A 22,314-nucleotide genomic window follows, 5' to 3' on the forward strand; every position below is an offset into this window, starting at 1 on the left:
CAAGACCACGTCCATAGTTGACACCAGCTGGGACTTAAATTTGATGCATGTTCTACCTAACAAGTGTCTTCTGCATTCTACAGATGGAAAACAGACTCCATTACATTCCCATAGTCTGTTTGACAATTATCCTACCCAGCCCTTTTCCTATGTTGTAAATTTTTAGCTTCTTAAATTTGCCTCTCTCTTCCCTCCTCCTGTACTAATTAACAGAATCCCAAGTCTGGCTTTGAAACTACAGAACTTCCCAACTACCAGTGAAAAAAGTCTCAGCAAAATCGGGAGGAAAAAATATTTCTCTCTTCTCCTACAGCTGCAGAAAAGCAAGCACCATACAATGTCCCGAAAGTGTTCTTGCTGAGGTTATTTTTAAGGAGTCTTTCAAACTCCTGGACTTCAGACACTGTTACTACATCCTGCGAAAGTGATCTTCAAAGTCTGTAAATTTTAAAGACTTTAATATCGACAATTCTGATTGGTTACTTAATTTGTAATCCTGAGGGGCACCTGGGTGGCACAGTCAGTTGAGTGTCCAACACTAGATTTCAGCTCCGATAGTGATCTTAGGGTCATGAAATCGAGCCCCACATCAGGCTCTATGCTCAAGCTCAGAGTCTGCTTGATATTCTATCTCCCTCTGCCCCTCCCCCCACTTGCACACATTTGATCTAAATAAATAAAATCTTTAAAATGATAATAATAATAATTTGTAGTCCCAGTAGCACTATTTCAATAGATATGGTAGGTTTTTTTGGAAGGTGTGATTTTTCATTCTTAAGCCAGGAAGAGGTTCATTACTGGCAACCTTGTCTATTCATAAGAGCATGGAGATAAAAAGGAATAAAAACACTGGCTTTATTGGATTTTGTTTTTAAAGAGAATTTAACAATCAAATGTTTAAATTAATTTTATCAGCAATAAAGCACCAACTGTTTCAATGTCTGGTGGTTGAAGTTATTCTTTTTGCTTTTAGCAAATCTGTAAGAGGACTGACCCAAGCTGAGTCATAGGGAGTGCATCAATCCTACACTGGGGCCAGGGATCAAGCCCCAGCAACCAGAAGTTGAACAGGAATGGGCTCTTGGCCCTTCAAGCAACCAGGAAAGGTCTTCACCTTCTATAGGCAAAACAGTCTGTCCTCTTCCTGTTCACTGGGATGAGAAGTCCCAGTAATTTCACTAAGAGGACAGAGGTGAGGAAGGAGGGTTGGAGGTCCCACTGCCATCACCGAGACCTTTTCTCAGTCCAAAGTCAGAATAGGGGCCAGATTCAGATTGGTGCTTATTTGAACATGAGGGTTCTGAGAATTTGAGGGGGTCCAGATCCAAAGTCCCATTCTCTACTCTGCCTCCATTTCTGAAGAAAAATGAAAATGCAGATTCTAAATAGAACACATAAAAACTGTAAGTGCTATGAATACCTGGCTGGCTCAGTCAGCAGAGCATGTGACTTGATCTCATGGTCCTGAGTTTGTGCCCCATGTTGGGCATAGGTTACTTAAAAAAAAAAAAAAAAGTTAATTAACAACATATGAAAAGAAAACCTTTAAATGCTACTACACTCTGCTCACTTAGAAATCTTAAATCCACTGGGACCTGAGGAGGGTGGGAAGAAATCCATCTTAAGTCTTCCTTCATAGTGACTCTGAACCAGAGTTCAGTGCTGAGGGAAAAGGCTTGGATAGTCATTGGTAATAGTAAAATAAACCAAACTATATAAATAAAATAAAATAAACCAGGAGGAGAAAATTAACTGGGATGAACCTAATTCTTAACAAGCCTTTAGAATTACTACTATAATGGGTATAAGTTGAAGGCAAACAAGACAGGGGTCCCAAAGGCCTTCTTGCACGTACCTGGCTATGGTTTTGTCCAGTCCAGATAGACAAGGCTTCCCCACTTTCCAAATAGCTTACTGCTTCAGTTTTATAGACTGAAAATCCTATTTATGGGCAAGAAAAAGGGTCAGCATGTTAAGGAATCAGGGTATGAGGGCAACTCTGCTGATGAACCCCCTAATTTCAAGGAGGCAGGCAAACTGTCCTCCTCCTTGCTCCTGCCCCTTGGCTCCTTCTCACTGGCTCTAGATATTCCATTTGCTTCCTTCTTTCCTATCTTCCCATGACCAACTGTAGACTTCCCAGCTTCCCACTATCTTGCTGTCCACGCTAACCTAAAATAACCTTCTCAGATGAAGGTTTTTCTGCTGATCACCAGAGAAATACAGAAAACGGGTAGAAAGCCTGGGCTATGTTTCTGGCATTCCAGATACCCTGGGAATCTCTTTTCTGCCACATTTTCATATCAAGGTTGGATTTCAACTCCATCCATTCGTACATACTTTTTCCAACATTTATACTGGGAGACTTCTTTTGTTAACTACGAAATATGGGGGGGGGGGGGGGGGGGAGGACGACTGAGAAACTCCAGATGCGAATCTTTCACCTTAATAGCCCTCCAAATTTAATCTAATTAAATCATTCTGATGACAGGATTATAGTGATAAAAGGAACTAAAGACTGATTCCCTGTATTCGAGAGAAGTCCAAGAAATATGCTCTGAGGGGCATAACATACTCTGAGGCTGGGATGGACCTGGCAGGCAAATCCTTTTTGTGCCTCTGGAATGAAAAAAAGACAGTGGCAGTGGGCAGCTGCCCTAAAAACCTACGGGTCAGTCCCAGGCCTGGGACCCTGACCCGTGGAGCGCTTACACAGAACTCCAGCTGTGAGAAAGGCAAGAACTGACAAAGCTCAGAAGTTTGTCCACTTTCGGGGCGCCTAGGTGGCTCGGTACATTAAGCATCCCTCTGTGGATTTGGCTCAGGTCATGATGTCACAGCTCATGAGGCCAAGCCCCAGCGGGTGCTTGGGGCTCAGTGGGAGCACGCTTGGATACTCTCTCCCTCTGCCCCTTTCCCACTCGTGCTCTCTTCCTCTCTCTCAAATGAATCTTGAAAGAAAAAAAGAGAAGAAAGAAAGAAAGAAAGAAAGAAAGAAAGAAAGAAAGACCAAAATAAAAACCAAAACCAGAAGAAGGTTGAGCTCTGCTATCCAGAGAGTTCTGGAAGCTCTCCAGACCCTGAAGCGTTCCACAACGTTGGAGACGGAAAATGCCGAGAGGTCCACAGTTAGTGAGAAGCCGCAATGAGGCCTTCCAGTCGCACTGCCTGGGGCCACAGGAGTGTCCTGACTCGGCGCCCCGGCGTGTCCGTGGTTCTTCTGCATCATGTCCGTGTAAAAGGCTTCTCAGGCCAGTCCAGGTGACTCCACCCTTGGTCTCTGAAGCCCACGTCCGCATCATCGCCGGTCACGGCCCCTGCAACAGGTTGGTCGGCTACGGCCCGGGTCGTACCAACACTTGCTCCTCGAAGGAGAAGGAGGCCTGGGAACTCGAGGGGAGGGAGGTCCGGCGGCGGGCGCGGGGAGCGGAGGGGCGCCGAGGATGGCAGGCCCCGACCACCGACCACCGGGCACGACCCCCGCCCGAGGCCTCGGAACCCGCGCTTACTGCGCTGGGGCCACGGCTGCACCGCCAAGGCGAGGTAACGGGAGAAGAGGGCAAAGCGCAGGACGCGCGCCCCCAGCAGCACACTTCGCGCCGACCCTCAGCCGCCGGGTCACGCGGCTCGCCCGCGCGTCCGCCGGCCCTCGGCCCCGCCCCTGCCCACCGCGGCCTCTCTAGGCTGCGCGGAGGACCTCGCCCCTCGCTCTCGGTGGGCCGCTCTGGGACGTGGGGTAGCCGGGCGGCCTTGGACCGCCAACGCGGCCCCGCCCCGGAGGTTCCTGGGGGCTTGGCCTTCCACGCCTCACGTTTTACGCCAGTCATCTTTATTTTTTATTTTTTTATTTTTTTATTTATTTATGATAGTCATAGAGAGAGAGAGAGAGAGAGGCAGAGACACAGGAGGAGGGAGAAGCAGGCTCCATGCACCGGGAGCCCGACGTGGGATTCGATCCCGGGTCTCCAGGATCGCGCCCTGGGCCAAAGCCAGGCGCCAAACCGCTGCGCCACCCAGGGATCCCTTACGCCAGTCATCTTTAAAACTCCCTTCCCCCCATTCTGTTTCCTGTTGGACAACTAAAGAGAGAGAGGGGGGCACCTGGGTGGCTCAGTGGTTGAGCGTCTGCCTTCGGCTCAGGTCCTGATCCCGGGGTCCCGAGATCGAGTCCAGCATCGGGCTCCCCGCAGGGAGCCTGCTTCTCCCTCTGCCTGCGTCTCTGCCTCTCTCTGTGTCTCTCATGAATGAATAAATAAAATCCTTTAAAGAGAGAGAGGGAGAGAAAAGCCTGTGGCACCCCAAATATATGGAAATAATTACTGTTAACATTTTAGAGAATTTTACTCCTATAATTTTCTACATATAGTTTGATATTTTTGTGTTTTTGTCGTCTCCAACTTCCCCACTTGATTTTGTCATATAAGCACTCTCTCCCCCCATATAGTGACCCCCATTGTAATACTCTTAACTGGATTATCATCATGGATTCATTCTATATCAAATCACTCAAACTGAGCCCAGGAAACCAGCCTTCCACTGAATGGCACACCTAGTGGCATCTCAGCCTGTCCTCAGGGAAGTGCTATGAAGTTCACCACTGTTTATCTCTGAGGAGGACTGTACTTTTGTTACACAGCCCCTTTCTGTAATCACTCAAAAGAAGACATTTTTATGGTCTTGCTATCAAGAAAAGTTAAATAGAGCAACTGGTTACTTTTGGCCTATGGACTCAGGGAGTTTTGAATTTGAGTTGAGTCGGCTATTAGAAAGCTAGCCGGGGAGAGGCCTGGGTGACTGAGCCGTTAAGTGTTTGCCTTCCGTTCAGGTCATGATCTCAGGGTCCTGGGATTGAGGGGCTCCCTGCTCAGTGGGGAGCCTGTTTCTCCCTCTCCTTCTGCCTGCTGCTCCTCCTGCTTGTGCTCTCTCATTCTCTCTGTCAAATAAATAAATACAATCTTAAAAAAGAGAGAGAGGGCAGCCGGGTGGCTCAGCGGTTTAGCACTGCCTTCAGCCCAGGGCCTGAGAGACCAGGGATCGAGTCCCACATCAGGCTCCTTGCTCGGAGCCTGCTTCTCCCTCTGCCTCTCTCTCTCTCTCTCTCTCGAATAAATAAATAAAATCTTAAAGAGAGAGAGAGAGAGAGAGAGAGAGAGAGAGAAAGCTAACTACAAATCTTACCTAAGGATTAAGGGGACCAGTAAGTGCAAGGGTAACTTTTTACCCAAATCTATTCTCAGAATTCAACCTCCTGCCATGTTTCTTTTTCTTTTTTTAAGATTTTATTTATTTATTCATAGACACACACACACACACACACACACACACACACACAGGAGGCAGAGACACACAGAGGGAGAAGCAGACTCCCTGCAGGGAGCCTGACATGGGACTCAATCCCGGGTCCCCAGGACCACACACTGGGCTGAAGGCGGCGCTAAGCTGCTGAGCCACCTGGGCTGCCCCCTTCCCTTATTTATTAACTCCCTTTATGTGATTGTAAAATCATGTAGCTCCTCTTCCCTATACCCAGGTCCTTTTTCATTTACCTTTAAATATCCCTGACTCTTCCCCCTTGAGGAGAGGATTTTGAGGGTTGAGTTCCCTTCTCCTTTGCCTGTTTTTTTTTTTTTTTTTTTTTTTTTTTTTCAGATAAGCTCAATGCCAAACCTGGGGCCCGAACTCATGATCCTAGGATCAAAAGTCACAGTCTCCACTGACTGAGCCAGCCAGTCTCCCCTCCTTTGGCTGCCTCTTGAATAAACTCTCTTCTTGCTGCATACTTGATATCTCAGTGATTGGTTCTGCTGCACTTTAGTCATATGAACTTGGATTGGTCACAAATTTGGTGAGCCAGCCAGGAGCTCTTTGATCTTGGTTCCACTGCACCAGCCTATTAAAGGGAGTCTGGTGAGGAGTCCAAGAAGACGCATAGGCTCTTTGTCCTAGGGACCTTCCCTGGGGCCCCACCCCAATTTGACTCCACTGACCTCAGGCGCTTAATTTAACTCTTCTGGGAAGGAAATCGCTTTGGTTTCCGTATGGACAGACATCCCTTTAGTGAGTAACTCAGTACAAGTGACCAAATCCTTTCTTCCTCTCATTTGGTGGAATGAATAGGGGGTTTGGCTTTAGATCTCTTGGCCTTTTTCTTGTTTACTTAAGAAAAGGTTGACTAGGAAACCATTTACTCAGTTGGTAAAGCCCCAACTTTTAGAATGAAACTAGTGAATCTTTGTTCACAGAGGTACTCTTGACCTCATTTGTTCCTGCAGTTTGTGGTGTATTTGAATAAAACTGGCTGTGTTCTAACTGGGAAATGGGGAATGACAATTTGATCACTGCATGCAGCCCTTTGGATTATATTCTCAAAAATTGGACAATGTTTAGTTGTGAACCTATGAAAAGGAAAAAGATGATCTTTTGCAACACTGCTTGACTACAATATTCATTAGACTCTGGAAAAAAAAAAAGCCAATTAATGGATCCTTAAATTATAATATCATCTTGCAATTAGATTTGCCTTTGTAAAAGGGAAGGTAAATGCGATGTTCAGTCATTTTTTGCTTTTGTATCAAATAAGCCAGCTCAGAAAAGATGTAAAATTCTATTTCAACAAACCAGTAACACTAAAAAGCCCGTGTTGCCTAATCCTCACCAGGGAGAGGAGGATGATTTTTGATTACTTGGATTAAACTCCCCTTCTACTCTATGGGGGGCACCAGAGCTACTGCCTGTCCTCAGCAGTCCCAGTCCCAACAACTTGAACCCCTTACAGAGCCCAAACCATGAACCTCAGCCTCAGGGGGCCAACAGGTAGGAATGATCTCCCCTTCTTATACCCTAACTCAATTTGGTCAAATTGAGCTAGTTCCCAGGGAGGATAATATCTGCTAAGGCAAGTCCCAGTCTGAGGCTTAAATGCAGGGGAAAGGGGGATTTCCTGTAGGGATGATTTGGGTCCACTCTCCACCTTGAATTTGTGTAACTGGAAAAACAATATGCCTACTTACAGAGATGACCCCAAGAGGATGGAAATTCATTCACATCTATTTTTGTCACCCAGAACCCCACTTTGGCAAATATACAAAATTTGTTAAGTATTCTCCTCACTTCTGAGGAATGACACTTAATACTAAAAAAAAAAGCTAAGGAAGTTACCTGGCTGCATGCTAAAACCCCCATAACTCCCTAAGAGCTAATGCCATGATGCCTGTTCCTACTGTGAATCCCAACTGGAATGTCAACATTGGAGACCAAGGTAAGTTTGAATACTATTGGTGGTATTTTAGCTAGATTAAGAAAGGGGGTTCCCACACTGTGCAGAAGGTTTTTATTTTGATGTAGTCTCAATAATTTAATTTTAGTTTTATTTCCTTTGCCTGAGGAAAATGTATCTAGAAAAATGTTTCTGTGGCTGATATCAAAGAAATTACTGCCTATGTTTTCTTCATGTTTTATAGCTTCAGGTCTCACACTTAGGTCTTTAATCCATTTTGAGTTTGTTTTTGTGTATAGTATAAGAAAGTGGGGGTGACTGGCTGGCTTGCTGAGTGGAGCATGTGACTCTTGATCTCAGGGTTGTGAGTTAGAGCCTACATTAAGTGTAGAGATTACTTAAAAATAAAATCTTAAAAAAAGAAAGAAAGAAAGTGATACGGTTTCATTCTTTTGCACGTAGCTATCTAGTTTTCCTAACACCATTTGTTGAAGAGACTTTTTCCCATTGTATATTCTTGCCTCCATGGTCATAGATTAATTGACCATATAAGCACGAGTTTAGTTCTAGACTTTCTATTCTGTTCCATTGATTTATATGTCTATTTTTGTGCAGTACTATAATGTTTGATTACTACAGTTTTGTTGTATATCTTGGGATCTGGGATTGTGATACATCCAGCTTTGTTCTTCTTTTTCAGGATTGCTTTGGCTATCTTTTAGGGTCTTGGGTCTTATCTTAGGGTCTTTTGTGGTTTTATACAAATTTTAGGATTTATTTGTTCTGGTTCTGTGAAATATGATGTTGGTATTTTGATAGGAGCTCATTAAATCTGCAGATTGCTTTGAGCAGTATGGACATTTCAACAATGTTTGTTTTTCCAATCCATGAGCATGGTATAGCTTTGTTTACATTTGTTTGTGTTATCTTCAGTTTCTTTCATCAGTGTTTTATAGTTTTCAGAGTATAGGTCTTTCACCTCCTTGTTTAAGTTTATTCCTGGGTATTTTGTTCTTTTTGGTGCAATTGTAAATGGGATTGTTTTCTTAATTTCTCTCTCTCTTTTTTTAAGATTTTATTTATTTATTCATGAGAGAGAGAGAGAGAGAGAGAGAAGCAGAGATACAGGCAGGGGGAGAAGCAGGCCCCATGCAGGGAGCCCCATGCGGGACTTGATCCTGGGACTCTGGGATCACGCCTCAGGCTGAAGGCAGGCACTAAACCGTAGAGCCACCCAGGAATCTCATTAATTTCTCTTTTTACTACTTCATTATTCGTGTATAGAAATGCAACTGATTTCTAGGTATTAATGTTGTATCCTGTGACATTACTGAATTCATTTATCAGTTCCTGTATTTTTTTGGTGGAGTCTTTAGGGTTTTCTATATATAATATCATGTCATCTGAAAATAGTCCAAGTTTTACTTCTTTCTTACCAATCTGGATGCCTTTTATTTCTTTTTCTTGTCTTATTGGTGTGGCTAGGAGTTCCAGTACTATGTTGAGTAAAAGTGGTAAGAGTGGACATCCTTGTCTTGTTCCTGACCTGAGAGGGAAAAGATCTCAGGTTTTCACCACTGAGTATGATGTTGGCTATGGATTTTTCATATATGGCCTTTATTGAGGTATGTTACCTCTAAACCTACTTTGTTGAGAGTTTTTATCATGAATGGATGTTTTACTTTGTTTAGTGCTTTTTCTGCATCTATTGCAATGATCAGATGGTTTTTACCCTTTCTCTTGTTAATGTGGTGTATCACATTGATTGATTTGTGAATATTAAACTACTCTTGCATCCCTGGAATAAATACCACTTAATCATGGTGAATGACTTTTTAAATATATTGTTGGATTTAGTTTGCTAATATTTTGTTAAGGATTTTTGTATCTATGTTCATCAGAGATATTGGTCTATAGCTAGCTTCCTTCCTTCCTTCCTTTGTTTCTTTTTCTTTCTTTTTTTCTTTCTTTCTTTCTTCCTTTCTTTGTCTTTGTCTGGCTTTTGGGAAAATTCTGGCCTTGTAGAATGAATTTAAAAATTAAACTATTGGGGGATCCCTGGGTGGCGCAGCGGTTTGGCACCTGCCTTTGGCCCAGGGCGCGATCCTGGAGACCCGGGATCGAATCCCACGTCAGGCTCCCGGTGCATGGAACCTTCTTCTCCCTCTGCCTGTGTCTCTGCCTCTCTCTCTCTCTCTCTCTCTCTCTCTATGACTATCATAAATAAATAAAAATTAAAAAAAAGAGTGCTTTAAAAAAAAAATTAAACTATTGGGACTACACCAAATAAAAAGCTTTTATACAGTGAAGGAAACCATTAACAAGTAAAAAAACTACCTACAGAATGGGAGAAGATATTTGCAAATGATGTATCTGATAAAGGATTGATACTGAAAACATATAACTTCTTCAACTCTACAATATATATAGAACTTGGGATGCCTGGGTGGCTCAGCAGTTGAACATCTGCCTTTGGCTCAGGGCGTAATCCTGGAGTTCCAAGATCGAGTCCCACATTGGGGTCCCTGCTTCTCCCTCTGCCTATGTCTCTGCCTCTCTCTTTCTGTGTCTCTCATTAATAAATAAATAAAATCTTTAAAAAAAATATATAGAATTTATACAACTCTACACACACAGATACACACACAATTCGATTATAAATTGATTTATAAATATAAAGGCAGAAGACCTGAATAAACATTTTTCAAAAGAAGACATACAGATGGCCAACAGATACATGAAAAGATGCTCAACATCACTAATCATCAGGGAAATGCATATCAAAAGCACAATAAGATATCATTTTACACCTGTCAGAATGGCTAAAATCAAAAACAGATGAAATAACAATTGTTGGTAAGGATGTAGAGAAGGAGAAACCCTCATGCACAGTTGGTGGGAATGCAAATCAGTGCAGCCACTGTGGAAAACAGTATGAATGTTCCTCCAAAAATTAAAAATAGAATTACCATACGATCCAGTAATTCCACTACTGGGTATTTACCCAAAGAAAACAAAAACACGAATTCAAAAAGATATATGCACCCCTTTGTTTATTGCAGCATTATTTACAATAGCCAAGATATGGAAGCAAGCCAAATGTCCATCAATAGATGAATAAAGGCACCTGGGTGGTACAGTTGGTTAAGCAACTAACTCTTGATTTTGGCTCAGATCATGATCTTGGGGTTGTCGGATCAAACCCCACATTGGGCTCCACCCTCAGCAAGGAGTCTGCTTGAGATTCTCTCTTCCTCTTCCACTGCCCCTCCCACTCATGCTCTTTCTCTCTCATAAATATATAAATCTCTAAAAAAAGAAAGAAGATATGATATATTTATACAATAGAATATTACTCAGCCTTAAAAAGAATGACACCAAAGAGAAAAAAAAAAAGAATGACACCTTGCCATTTGCAACTACATAGACGGACCTAGAGGGTATGATGCTAAGTGAAATAGGTAGATTGGTCAGAGAAGGACAAATACCATCTGATTTCACTCATATGTGGAATTAAAACACAAAGAAAAAAGAGACAAACAAAAAACAAACTTTTTAAAATAGTTTTTCTTTCTTTCTTTTTTTTTTAAGATTTTGTTCATTTATTCATGAGAGACACAGAGAGGGAGAGAGAGAGGCAGAGACACAGGCAGAGGGAGAAGCAGGTTCCATGCAGGGAGCCTGACATGGGACTTGATCCCAAGTCTCCAGGGTCAGGTCCCAGGCTAAAGGCAGCGCCAAACCACTGAGCCACCTGGGCTGCCCCAAAAAACAAACTCTTAATTAAATACAGAGAACAAACTGGTGGTTGCCAGAGGGGAGGCAGGTGGGGAGATGGGTGAAATAGATGAAGGGAATTAAGAGTGCACTTACCTTGAGGCACCTGACTGGCTCAGTTGGTGGAGCATGTGACTCTTGATCTCTGAGTATTGAGTTTGAGCCCCACATTGGGCATAGAGATTACTTGAAATAAATAAAGTTGCGACTAAGTTTTAAAAAAAGAGTATATTGGGGCAGCCTGGGTGGCTCAGCGGTTTGGCGCTGCCTTCAGTCCAGGGCGTGGTCCTGAAGACCCGGGATCGAGTCCCCACGTCAGGCTCCCTGCATGGAGCCTGTCTCTCTCTCTCTCTCTCTCTCTCTCTCTTTCTCTCTCTCTCTCTCATTAATAAATAAATCTTTAAAAAAAAAGAGTATATTTATCTTGATGAGCGCTAAAAATGCATAGAATTTTTGAATCATTATATCATACACCTGAAACTAAGAAAACACTGTATATTAATTATACTTGAACAAAAAAGAAAAAGAAAGGGAGTCCCTAAACAAAGGAGTTTGAGTAAGTTTTAAGAAATAAAGCAACGGGTGCCTGGGTGGCTTGTTCAGTTAAGCATCTGACTCTTGATTTTGGCTCAGGTCATGATCTCAGGGAGCCTGCTTGTGATCCTCTCCTGCTGCCCCTCCCATTGCTCGTTGTCTTTCTCTCTCTCTCTCTCAAATAAATAAATAAATCTTAAAAAAAAAAAAAAAAGATAGGGTGCCTGGGTGGCTCGGTCTGTTGAGCTTCTGCCTTCAGCCTGGGTCATGATCCTGGGGTCCTGGGAAGGAGCCCCATCTCCCCATCTCTCTGCTCAGTGGGGAGCCCGCTTTTCTCTCTCCCTCTGCCTGCCACTCCCTTGCTTGTGCACATGTTCTCTTTCTTTATCTCTGTGTCAAATGAATAAACTGTTTTAAAAAAAAGAAATAAAGCAAAAACAGAATGAGGAGCCTTCAGACTTTCTTGAAAGGATTTTTGAGATATATAGGAGATATACTGATATGGATCCTATGGCACCAGAGAATTTAAAAATGATAAATATGACATGGTGGGGGAAAAATATCCTAGACATTCAAAAGAAACTCCAAAGTCTAGAGAGTAGGAATGTCTGTGTCACAATTGGTTGAGATTGCTTTTAATGTTGTTTTGTTTTTTTAGAGAGAGAAGGTGGGGAGGCAGAGGGAGAGGGAGAATCCCAAGCAGACTCTATGCTCAGCACAGAGCCCAGTGTGGGGCTTAATGGAGGACTTAATCCCATGACCCTAAGATCATGACCTAAGCTGAAATCAAGAGTCAGATGCCCAACTGACTGAGCCATTCATGTGGCCCTATCTTTATTTATTTATTTTTTTTTGTGGCCCTATCTTTAAAGTTTTTAACAGACCATGTGCAAAAGAGAAAAGAGCATAGAAAATGAAACAGCAGGCTACCTTTCTATTTGTTGCCCTAATTCAAGGAAAACCAAGACCAGGCTGAGGACCACAATGAGGATGAGGTGTACCCAGATAAGAAATTTGAGGTTCTTGGGCCCCACAGGATGTCTCAATTTGGGGCTTCAAAGAAGGCCATTGGAAAAAGGAATGCCCCAAGTTCACAAGGTCTCTTAACGGGACAGAACAACAAACTGCCCACCAGATGCCTGAATTGACTGATAGTGACCAAGAATGAAGGAGCTCAGGGGTTCCTTTAAACCTTGAAAAGCTTGTCATCATTTCCTACAAGGAACCCCAGATAACAATGAAGGTGGAAAATGAAGTTACAGACTTTTTTATTGATATTGGGGACACAGATTCAGTACTGAACTCCTGGCTCTCTCTGCTATCAGATCAAACCATGGCTGTAGCAAGAGTCTCAGGGAGAAGTGTTGGCTAAAACCTTCTTACAACCACTCCTGACAGATGGAACAAATTCACTTTAAACACAGGTTTTTGTATATGCCTGAATGTCCCATTATTTTACTGGGATGTGACCTGTTAATTAAATTTAATGCTGAAGCTAGTTCTGTACCTGGTCACCTGGATAAAAAAGTACCCCCAGAGCAAGCTGGTGCCTTTCAAGCAATGTTACTACATGAAGGTGGATAAGTCCTATCAAAGCTTCCTGAAGAAGTTATCCAAAAGGTAAGATCACTTTACACACACACACACAGACACACACACACACACACATACACACACACACAAGCTAAGATCAGATGTTTGGGTCAATGGGAAGCTGGGGCGAACAAAGCCGGTGGCACTCATGCATGTTAAACTTCGTGGTGGGTAGAGATTCAGAATCTCAGTACCCACCAAAGGAACAAGTGAAAAAAAGAGCATTCAGCCCATTCTCCCTGCCTTTTTGGAATTTGGCCTCATCAGCCTGTGATGATCTCCATACAATTCACCTATCTTTCCTCTACAAAAATCAGGCACTCAAGACTTAAGAGGTATTCATTAACTATATTGCAGACTATATCCACTGGGTGCTACCTAATCTACATACTCTCTTAATAACCTTGTCTGGGGACTTTAGGTGGTTCACTGCTCTGGATCTAAAGGATGCTTTATTTTGCATTTTTCTTGGTTTAGATTTGTGTGAACTGAAGACCACTGAGACCAAGAGTAAGCTACAGTATTGGTGGACAATCCTTCCCCAAGGTTTTAACAACTCCCTCACCATTTTTGGGGAAGTCCTAGCTAGAGATCTGAGAAACCTCTAATTAGAGATGGAGACTCTCCTCCATTACGTGGATGATATATTCATTGCTGAGTAAAACAAAAGAGTCTTCACACTTCAATACTATTTTGACTCTAGACATTTTGGCTGAGGGAGGTTACAAAGTTTCAAGGAAAAAGGCCCAAATCTCACAAAGGCCCAAATCTCCCAATGAAATAGCATGGTTTTGAGTTTTCAAAGAGACAAATCTGCTCCCTGATAGAAGGGAGGCTCTAGTCTGAGTGGTAGTCCCTACATGCAGGAGACAATTGTGCAGGTTTCTTTCTTCTTTCTTTCTTTCTTTCTTTCTTTCTTTCTTTCTTTCTTTCTTTCTTTCTTTCTTCTTTCTTTCTTTCTTCTTTCTTTCTTTCTTTCTTTCTTTCTTTCTTTCTTTCTTTCTTTCTTTCTTTCTTTTTCTTTCTTTCTTTCTTTCTTTCTTTCTTTCTTTCTTTCTTTCTTTCTTTCTTTCTTTCTTTCTTCTTTTTCTTTCTTTCTTTCTTTCTTTCTTTCTTTCTTTCTTTCTTTCTTTCTTTCTCTTTCTTTCTTTCAAGATTTTATTTTGCTTATTCATGAGAGACACAGAGAAGCAGGCTCCATGCAGGGACCCCGATGTGGGACTCTATCCGAGGTCTCCGGGATCACGCCCTGGGCTGCAGGCGGCGCTAAACCGCTGCGCCACTGCGGCTGCCCAATTGTGCAGGTTTCTACGAATGACTGGGTTTTGTTGAATTTGGATACCTAACTTTGTCTGACCTGATAGCTAAACCCCTTTATGAAGCACTTCAGTGCCTGATTTTTGCAAGAGGAAAAATGGGTGAATTGTATGGAGATCATCACGGACTGAATGAGGCCAAATTCCAAGAAGGCGGAGAGAATGGGCTGAATGCTCCTTTTTCGCTTGTTCCTTTGGTGTGTACTGAGATTCAGAATCTCTACACCACCATAAAGTTTATTTTATTTTATTATTTTTTAAGATTTTTATTTATTTATTCATAGAGACACAGAGAGAGAGAGGCAGAGACACAGGCAGAGAGAGAAGCAGGCCCAGGGTCTCCAGGATCACGCCCTGGGCCGCAGGCGGCGCGCTAAACCGGTTCGCCACCGGGGCTGCCCTGCCATAAAGTTTAATATGCATGAGTGTCACCAACTTTGCTCGCCCCAGCTTCCCATTGACCCATTGAGTCTTCTTGATTGGACTAGAGAATGTCACAAGACCTTTTGGATTATCAGAGAAAAGTTGTTAACTGCATTGGGCCTCCTGGATATTAAGAATTAGCCTTTTGATCTATCTGTTCATGAATGACAAGGAATTATTAGCCTTGGAGTCTTTTTTTTTTTTTTTAAGATTTTTAATTTATTTATTCATGAGAGACATAGAGAGAGGCAGAGGCACAGGCAGAGGGAGAAGCAGGATCCACGCAGGAAGCCCGATGTGGCACTCAGTCCCGGGAATCCAGGATCATGACCTGGGCCGAAGGGAGGCACTAAACCGCTGACCCACCCAGGTGTCCCATAGCCTTGGAGTCTTAACCCAAAATCTTGGCTGTACTAGAAGATCTGATGCTTATTTCTCAAAGCAATTGGACACTGTTACCAAGGGATGGCCTGTCTGCTTAAGAGCTGCCACTTGTGATCTGGTAAAAGAAGCAGAAAATTTTACTTTGGGCTAACCCATCACTGTCTATACTCCCTCCACTGTGTGCTTCTCTTACTAAAGCAAAAAGAGGAATATTGGTTAACATCTAGAAGACTGGACAAATACCAAGCCACTTTACTAGATAACCCCAATGTTACTTTGAAGGCTGTCTTCACTTTAAATCCTGCTACCTTGCTACTTGTTAGTGCAGAAGAACCCATTTATGATTGTATTCAATAGTTGAGCAAGCTTATTCTAGCTGTCTGGACCTAACTGTTGTGCCATTGTAGGATCCTGACATGGAAATATTTACTGATGGAAACAGCTTCATGGGCCAAGGACAACAGAAAACTGGATATGCAGAGATTACCAGCTAAGGAACTTTGGAGGTGGAAACTCCTCCACCAGATACCTCTGTTCAAAAGGCAGGACTCATTGCCGTAACAAGGGCCCTTTATTTGGTAAAGGAAAAAGGTAAATTTATATATAGATTCAAAATATGCTTTCTCAGTGATTCATGCACATGGGTCCATATGGAAAGAAAGAGAATTATTAACTATAAGAAACAAATTAGACACACTGAAGAAGTTCTAAACTTATCAACTGCAGTAATGAAACGGAGAGAATTATGCCTATAATATAACCAGAACTGGAAGTAGTTCTTTGCCCAGGATATAAGAAGCCTAATAATTATATAGCTCAAAGAAATAATCAGGCTGATCTTGTCACCAAGGTGGCAGCCCATATGAAGTCTCCAAAACCTTCTATGATGCCGTTAGTGCCAGACATAGACCTAACTAAATGCCAACCCAGATATTCCTTGGAAGACCTAAGAAGGGCTAAGGAATGGGGATTTGGGAACAATGCTGGCATGAAAGTCGGCTAGAACGGATGCCTGGGTGGCTCAGCAGTTAAAGTGTCTGCCTTTGGCTCAGGGCGTGATCCTGGAGTCCTGGGATCGAGCCCCACATCGGGTTCCCTGAAGCCTGCTTGCTTCTTCCTCTGCCTGTGTCTCTGCCTCTCTCTCTCTCTCTCTGTCTCTCTCAGAATAAATAAATAAAATCTTAAAAAAAAAAAAGTCAGCTAGAAATATAGTGAATAAGGAGTATTCCTTATCCCAGAACATCTTATGGAAGAAATAGTCATATTCACCAAAGCACCATTATGAGTGAGATGCTACTTTTCAGTGGGTATAAGATATATTGTGAACCCCAAACTCCAGAGAATTATCCAAAAGATAGTCTAGAAATGTGACATTTGTGCTAAGAATAATCCTAGGATTGTGTCCCCACCAGTTCTAAAAGGTATAAAACTAGGGGGCACCTGGCTGTCTCTATCAGTAAAACATCCAACTCTTGATCTTGAAGTTGTGAGTTCAAGCCTTATGTTGGGTGTAGACATTACTTTAAATACATACATACATACATACATACATACATACATAGAACTCAAAAGCACTGAACCTGGAGAGGACCAGCAGATGGTCTTCACCATGATGCGGAGAATAACAGATACTTTTCAATGTTTGCTAGTATTTGTAGACTTTTACACGTTGGGTTAAGCCTTTGCATACTGTTCAGAGAAGGTCTCACAGATTGTCAAAAAACTTTTTAAAAATTTATTTAAGAAATTTCTATACCTAATGTAGGTTTTGAACTCAAGACCCTGAGATTGAGTCACATGCTCTACCAACTGAGCCAGACATTTGTAATTCTAATTATTGAAGTGTTATGTGTCACAGAAATAACCAGATTTCTTTGTCACCTGCATTATAATGAACTCTCATCAGATCTTTAACCATGGCCATTTTTGAGTCTTGTCATTTACGGTTATTGTTTTAATCTGTTGCTCCTGCAAATGTATTTCAGCTTCAGAGAGATTCACAGAAAGGACTCGGCGAATACAAGTTTTTGATACCTTTAAGATCATAAAACTAAGCTGAGTAAGAATTTCCAGAACTAATGGGCTGGATAGTGAATTATTCTGGTTTCCTCAAATACCTGACTATGACTCTCTAAACGAAAATTTTTCCCCATTCTCTTGACTTGGAATCCTTGAGAACCAAAACTGCCCTTTTTCCTAAAGCCCTGAAAAACTGAAGCTGAACAATTTGAAGTAAATTTTAGAGAAATTGCCACAATGGCCATGTGTAGACAATCTTAGTGCCTGTTACCGTATGGGCCACTCAAGAAGATGACCAGAGACATTCAAGCTGCAAATGGGGAAAAACTATCAGATTGCACTGCCTGCCCTCACTCCATCTGAAGATGCTTGAAGCCTGACATCTAGAAATCTTCTCACTGGCAGCACTCGGGACTCAAACACTGGATTTATAACATTAACCTGTGTTTTTCTTTTTGTTTCCACAGAAATATTTCTTATTGCCTCTGTAATATAAGCCTGAGAACCCACCTGCAGGAACCACCTCCTGAGATGAGCCAGCTGTTTAACTGAACTGACCTATTCTCAAGACTGAGACTGGTTCATGATGTATGGAGCAGACTTTGTACCTACAGTCCAGAATGAATATGAGGGAACAGTGTTGATTTGTGATGTTTTTGTAAGAAAAAAATCTTGGTCAAAAGAGGGATCTTCTCATTACTCCTAACCAATCCTGGTTATCTTATCTAGCTAGGCTTATCTAGCTAGGTACTGACATTTGGAGAATTGGAGGGGTCTACACACTAGGGAATTTGGTTACTCCTTTCTCTGTTCACTATTCCAGTGAACTTTTAGACCTTTTATTGAGTGAAAAGGGAATCGACACCAGATAGGGATTACTTGCCTGGTTATCAAGAGGCTAGATCTTGGTATTCTTTTGGGAGAACATTTTTAGTTGGCTGACAAAGCTGCTCTTACCATTGTTGCCCAACAAAAAGAAAGTAAATTTGTTAGCTAAGGTAGCACTTGATAATCACATTGCTTTGCACTATATTCTTGCAGAACAGGATAGAATGCCATTGCTAACACAACTCACTGTGTTTATATTAACACTTCTGCTGCAGTAAAAACTAAAATCTCATTTAGATAAAATCAGAGAGCAAGCCACTTGGCCATAGCAAATTTCGCCAGAGGTGCCTGGAAAAAGTGACTGGATTACTGGACTCTTTTTCTGGATTCCCCAAGGGATTAGCAAGGTTACAAGGACTACTCAGATTTGGGTTATCTATACTTTTCATTTCATTAATTGTATCTGTACTAATAAGATGTGCTTTCCAATGTTGCTCTAAAGTGGCCAAAGAAGAAACTAATGTTTTGGTCATGCAGAATGTACATGTTAAGCCAAATACTAGGAAATACTTCCAACAAAGTGCAAAGTAGTTTCATTCCTCAAACACTGAAACTGTAGGAAGTAGCCAGGGCAGTCATTGTCCCAATCCTTCAAGACTGAGGAATGATCATAACTCTTGGGGGGACTGAAAATGTGCCCCATAGGATTAATGAGGTTAAGACTAATAGGAAATTTAAAGCTTGTTTTTCAGAGGCCTGTCTCTCCCTAATCAGCTATTGTTTCGTTTCAGACCCTACAACAAATCCACTAACTGTTTCCATTGAGGCTTGGAATTCCATGAGGCTCACTGACACCAATGCCCTGCATTCCTTCCCTGTGATAATGAGCCCAAGAACTTAGGCAGTATATACTTCCTTTCAGAGATGGGCATAGCCCCTCTTGTCCTACAGTTGACTTCCTGACATCAGGCACCCAATTGTGCCTCGTTTTGATGTTGTATCTCCACCCTAAAGTGAACATGGGATGCGCATGCTCCATCTTTCTTCATGAATAGTCATAAATCTCCCTGTCTTTTGCATCAATATGTATGTAATCCCACCCCTAAGATTATAAACATTTGTTCTAATTTCACTCAGGGGAGACAGATTTGAACCAACCTCTGTTTCCTCTTTTTGCTGCCTTTCGAATAAATCTTTTCCCTGCTGCATACTTGATGTTTCAGTGATTGGTTTTGCCACGCACTGGGCAGACAAACTTGGGTTCATTTACAGGATTTGCAATTGGTTGTGTTTAAATCAATTTTCAATTTATTAAAGTTGTAAATTTACAAACAGATTTTCTTAAGTTTTTAAGTTGAACTTGCATAACTTTGATGTTCTATTTAGAAATCTTGTAATTTTCGTATAAAAATAAAAGCAATAACTTTTTCCTTGATTAATGTTCAATTAGCCCATGGGCTTGACATATTAAATCTGCTTGAACATTACTCTTGCCATTTACAAAGTTAGCTAATTAAGTTCTCTTACATATTTAAACTACATTTACAAATTTAATATACTTGATTTTTTCAAGCACTTCAAATTCCTCATATGGCCAATTTATACGTCAAGCAAGAAAAAATTCAAGCATGTAAATGACTCTCATAAACCTAATATTTCAAGCTTTTAAGTGTGGCAAATCAAGTTATCTTAAAGATTTCAATTGTTTACAAACATAATCAAATTATCTTATACCTTTCAGCTTCAAATTACAAGTCTAAAATAAATTACACAATTCAATTTGAAATCACAAGACTAATCTGTCAGATTCTCTAATATGCCAACTTCTCTTAAATATTATACACATTAAAAACACGTATACAGACTATCTCAATTTTCAAAAATTTTTCCTTAAGGGGGCTCCTGGGTGGCTCAATCTATTGGGCGTCTGACTCTTGGTTTCCACTCAGGGTCTTGAGATCAACCCACGCTTTGGGCTCTGTGCTGACCCGGGAGTCTACTTAAGATTCTCTCTCATCTCCCTCTGTTCCTCCTTGAAACTCCAACTCTCTATCTCTCTCTTAAAAAAAAAAAATCTTTTTGCTAACCTTACACAAATGAAGTAACATTATGGACTTCTTTTTATATAGTCGTTTCTATTTTCCTTCCCAATATGGCAGAATAAAAATGTTTTCTGCTCATATTTTTCTTGCCACAATTCTACAATCATCTTATTGATTTGTCCCTACAACTAAAGAAAAGTCTGATAATTATCCTTCTATTTTTTTAAAGGTTTGTTTATTTTATATGAAAGAGAGAGTGAGCATGAGTAGAAGGAGAGAGAATCTCATGCAAACTCTGTGCTGAGCACGTAGCCCGACTCAGGGCTCGATCTCACAACCCTGAGATCATGACCTGAGCCGAACCACAAGTCAGATTAACTGACTGCACCACCCAGACGTCCTTGATAATTATCCTTCTGAGTGTAAACCCAGATTTAAATGAAACTAATCAATGTATTAATTTATATTATTTATCTATGCAAAATAATAAAAATAACACTTATGATAGAGTGAATGATGCAACTGACCATTATCTTATACCATCCTGTTCTTTCTTTAGTATATATATATATAATATATAGATAATATATATAATATATATATATATTTGCTTCATCTATAAAATGGGCATAGTAATTTCTGTCTTAGTGAGAGTACAGCCAAACGAGACATCTGACATAAGTATAATAACTCAGCACATGTTCATTTACTTCTTTCTCCTTTTCTGTCACTACAATCTTTCCCCAAAACTCAGATTAAATTGGAGAAATTCCAGAGTCTCTCCTTCTTCTAAGTGTAAGGGGCAGGGGGCATATCTAGGAGGCAGTTTTGTGAAACACAGAAAAACTGGCTTTCTTCAGAGAGGCACCCCCTTCCTCACCCTCATCCCTCCACTGCCCACAGTAGGATTTTGAGATGATTCACTGTGTAAACAAATAGAAATAGGGGTGCCTGTCTGGCTCAGGTGGTGGAGCCTATGACCCTTAATCTCAGGGTTATGGGTTCAAACTCCAAGTTGGGCATAGAGATTACTTAAACAATGTGCATATTTGTATCTTGTATTTTAAGGATATGTTAAGGATTCTAAGGTCATGTGAAGACAATCTGTTCCATTACAATATATATTATACTATATACTATATATCACTATACACCCAGGTGGTTTGCCCCATACCCTTACCAGGATAGCACTTGGCTTTGAGCCTGCACACAACTCTTCTCTCACACAGCCCAGTAGCAGTATTATTCAGGTTTTGGAAACCTCATTCTTTTCCAGCAGCCATGGGAACCCACATCTCTAAGCTCAACCCAGAGCATGCCTTGCACTCTGATTCACAACATCCACAATTCAGAGATGCTGAACATGTCAAATCCTCCTGCCTTTCCCTGGTATGGTCTACCTGAGAATTTAGCAAGAAAATGTTCCCATTCTGGAGGAAGCCTACCCATCTTCCAGAAATGAATTGGAGAAATTGTTCTCAGAAGGCCAGAGGTCAAGTGAGAAAGGGGTCAGATCAAAGCATGACAAGGTTGATGAGCATAGCTTCCATGCAGCCAATCACCACATTAGTCTGAACTTTGCAAAAGGAGTTTTTCTTGTGATGCAATAGAGCAGGCAGCTTTGAAGAATTGCCTTTGTGCTGTGTTCTTAGCCAAAGCTGGGAAAAGCTGAGGCATTAAGCATCAGGATGATTCCAAGATTGCAAAGCAAGAGTTGAGGTAAGTGGAGATGAGAAATATTCTGATTTGCCTATTGATTTCAACAATGGATGTTCCCTCAAATGTTACTCTCCAGGGCGCCTGGGTGGCTCAGTCTGTTGGGTGTCTCTCTTTGGCTTGGGTCATGATCCCAGGGTTCTGGGATCGAGTCCCACATTGGGCTCCCTGCTCAGTGGGGAGTCTGCTTCTCCCTCTCCCTCTTCTCCCCCCCCCCCGAATTGTTCTCTCTCACTCTCTCAAATAAATAAGCAAAAAATCTTTAAAAAAATAAAAAAAAACCAATCTTTTAAAAAACAAAAAACAAAACAAAAATCAAAAAGCAATAAAAAATAAAAAACCCCCACAAATGTTATTCTCTAGATGTCACACATGCCTTCACATCCTCATAGGCATCCATTTGGTTACCAAATCCCATACTTCAGGTGGAGAAAGATTTAATTGAAAGAGAGAGAGAGCAGGGGTC

General features: G+C 41.6%; 2 long non-coding RNA genes across 3 annotated transcripts; one reads left to right on the forward strand and one right to left on the reverse strand.

Annotated features, from left to right (window-relative positions):
- Nucleotides 1–831: 831 nt before the first annotated feature.
- On the reverse strand, nucleotides 832–2,814 carry LOC140594714 (uncharacterized). Its single transcript, XR_011995876.1, has 2 exons — nucleotides 1,856–2,814; nucleotides 832–1,496 (listed from the first exon to the last, which is right to left on the reverse strand). It is a non-coding gene; the product is annotated as an uncharacterized lncRNA (long non-coding RNA).
- A 313-nt stretch (nucleotides 2,815–3,127) lies between these two features.
- On the forward strand, nucleotides 3,128–19,300 carry LOC112913896 (uncharacterized). 2 transcript variants are annotated; one of them, XR_003233768.2, is made up of 3 exons: nucleotides 3,128–3,326; nucleotides 15,651–15,834; nucleotides 17,730–19,300. It is a non-coding gene; the product is annotated as an uncharacterized lncRNA (long non-coding RNA). The 2 variants fall into 2 exon arrangements; XR_011995872.1 differs by lacking the exon at nucleotides 15,651–15,834 and having other exon boundaries at nucleotides 3,202–3,326.
- Nucleotides 19,301–22,314: the final 3,014 nt, after the last annotated feature.

The sequence above is a fragment of the Vulpes vulpes genome, chromosome 1 (genome assembly GCF_048418805.1).
Source record: "Vulpes vulpes isolate BD-2025 chromosome 1, VulVul3, whole genome shotgun sequence".
Taxonomy (NCBI): domain Eukaryota; kingdom Metazoa; phylum Chordata; class Mammalia; order Carnivora; family Canidae; genus Vulpes; species Vulpes vulpes.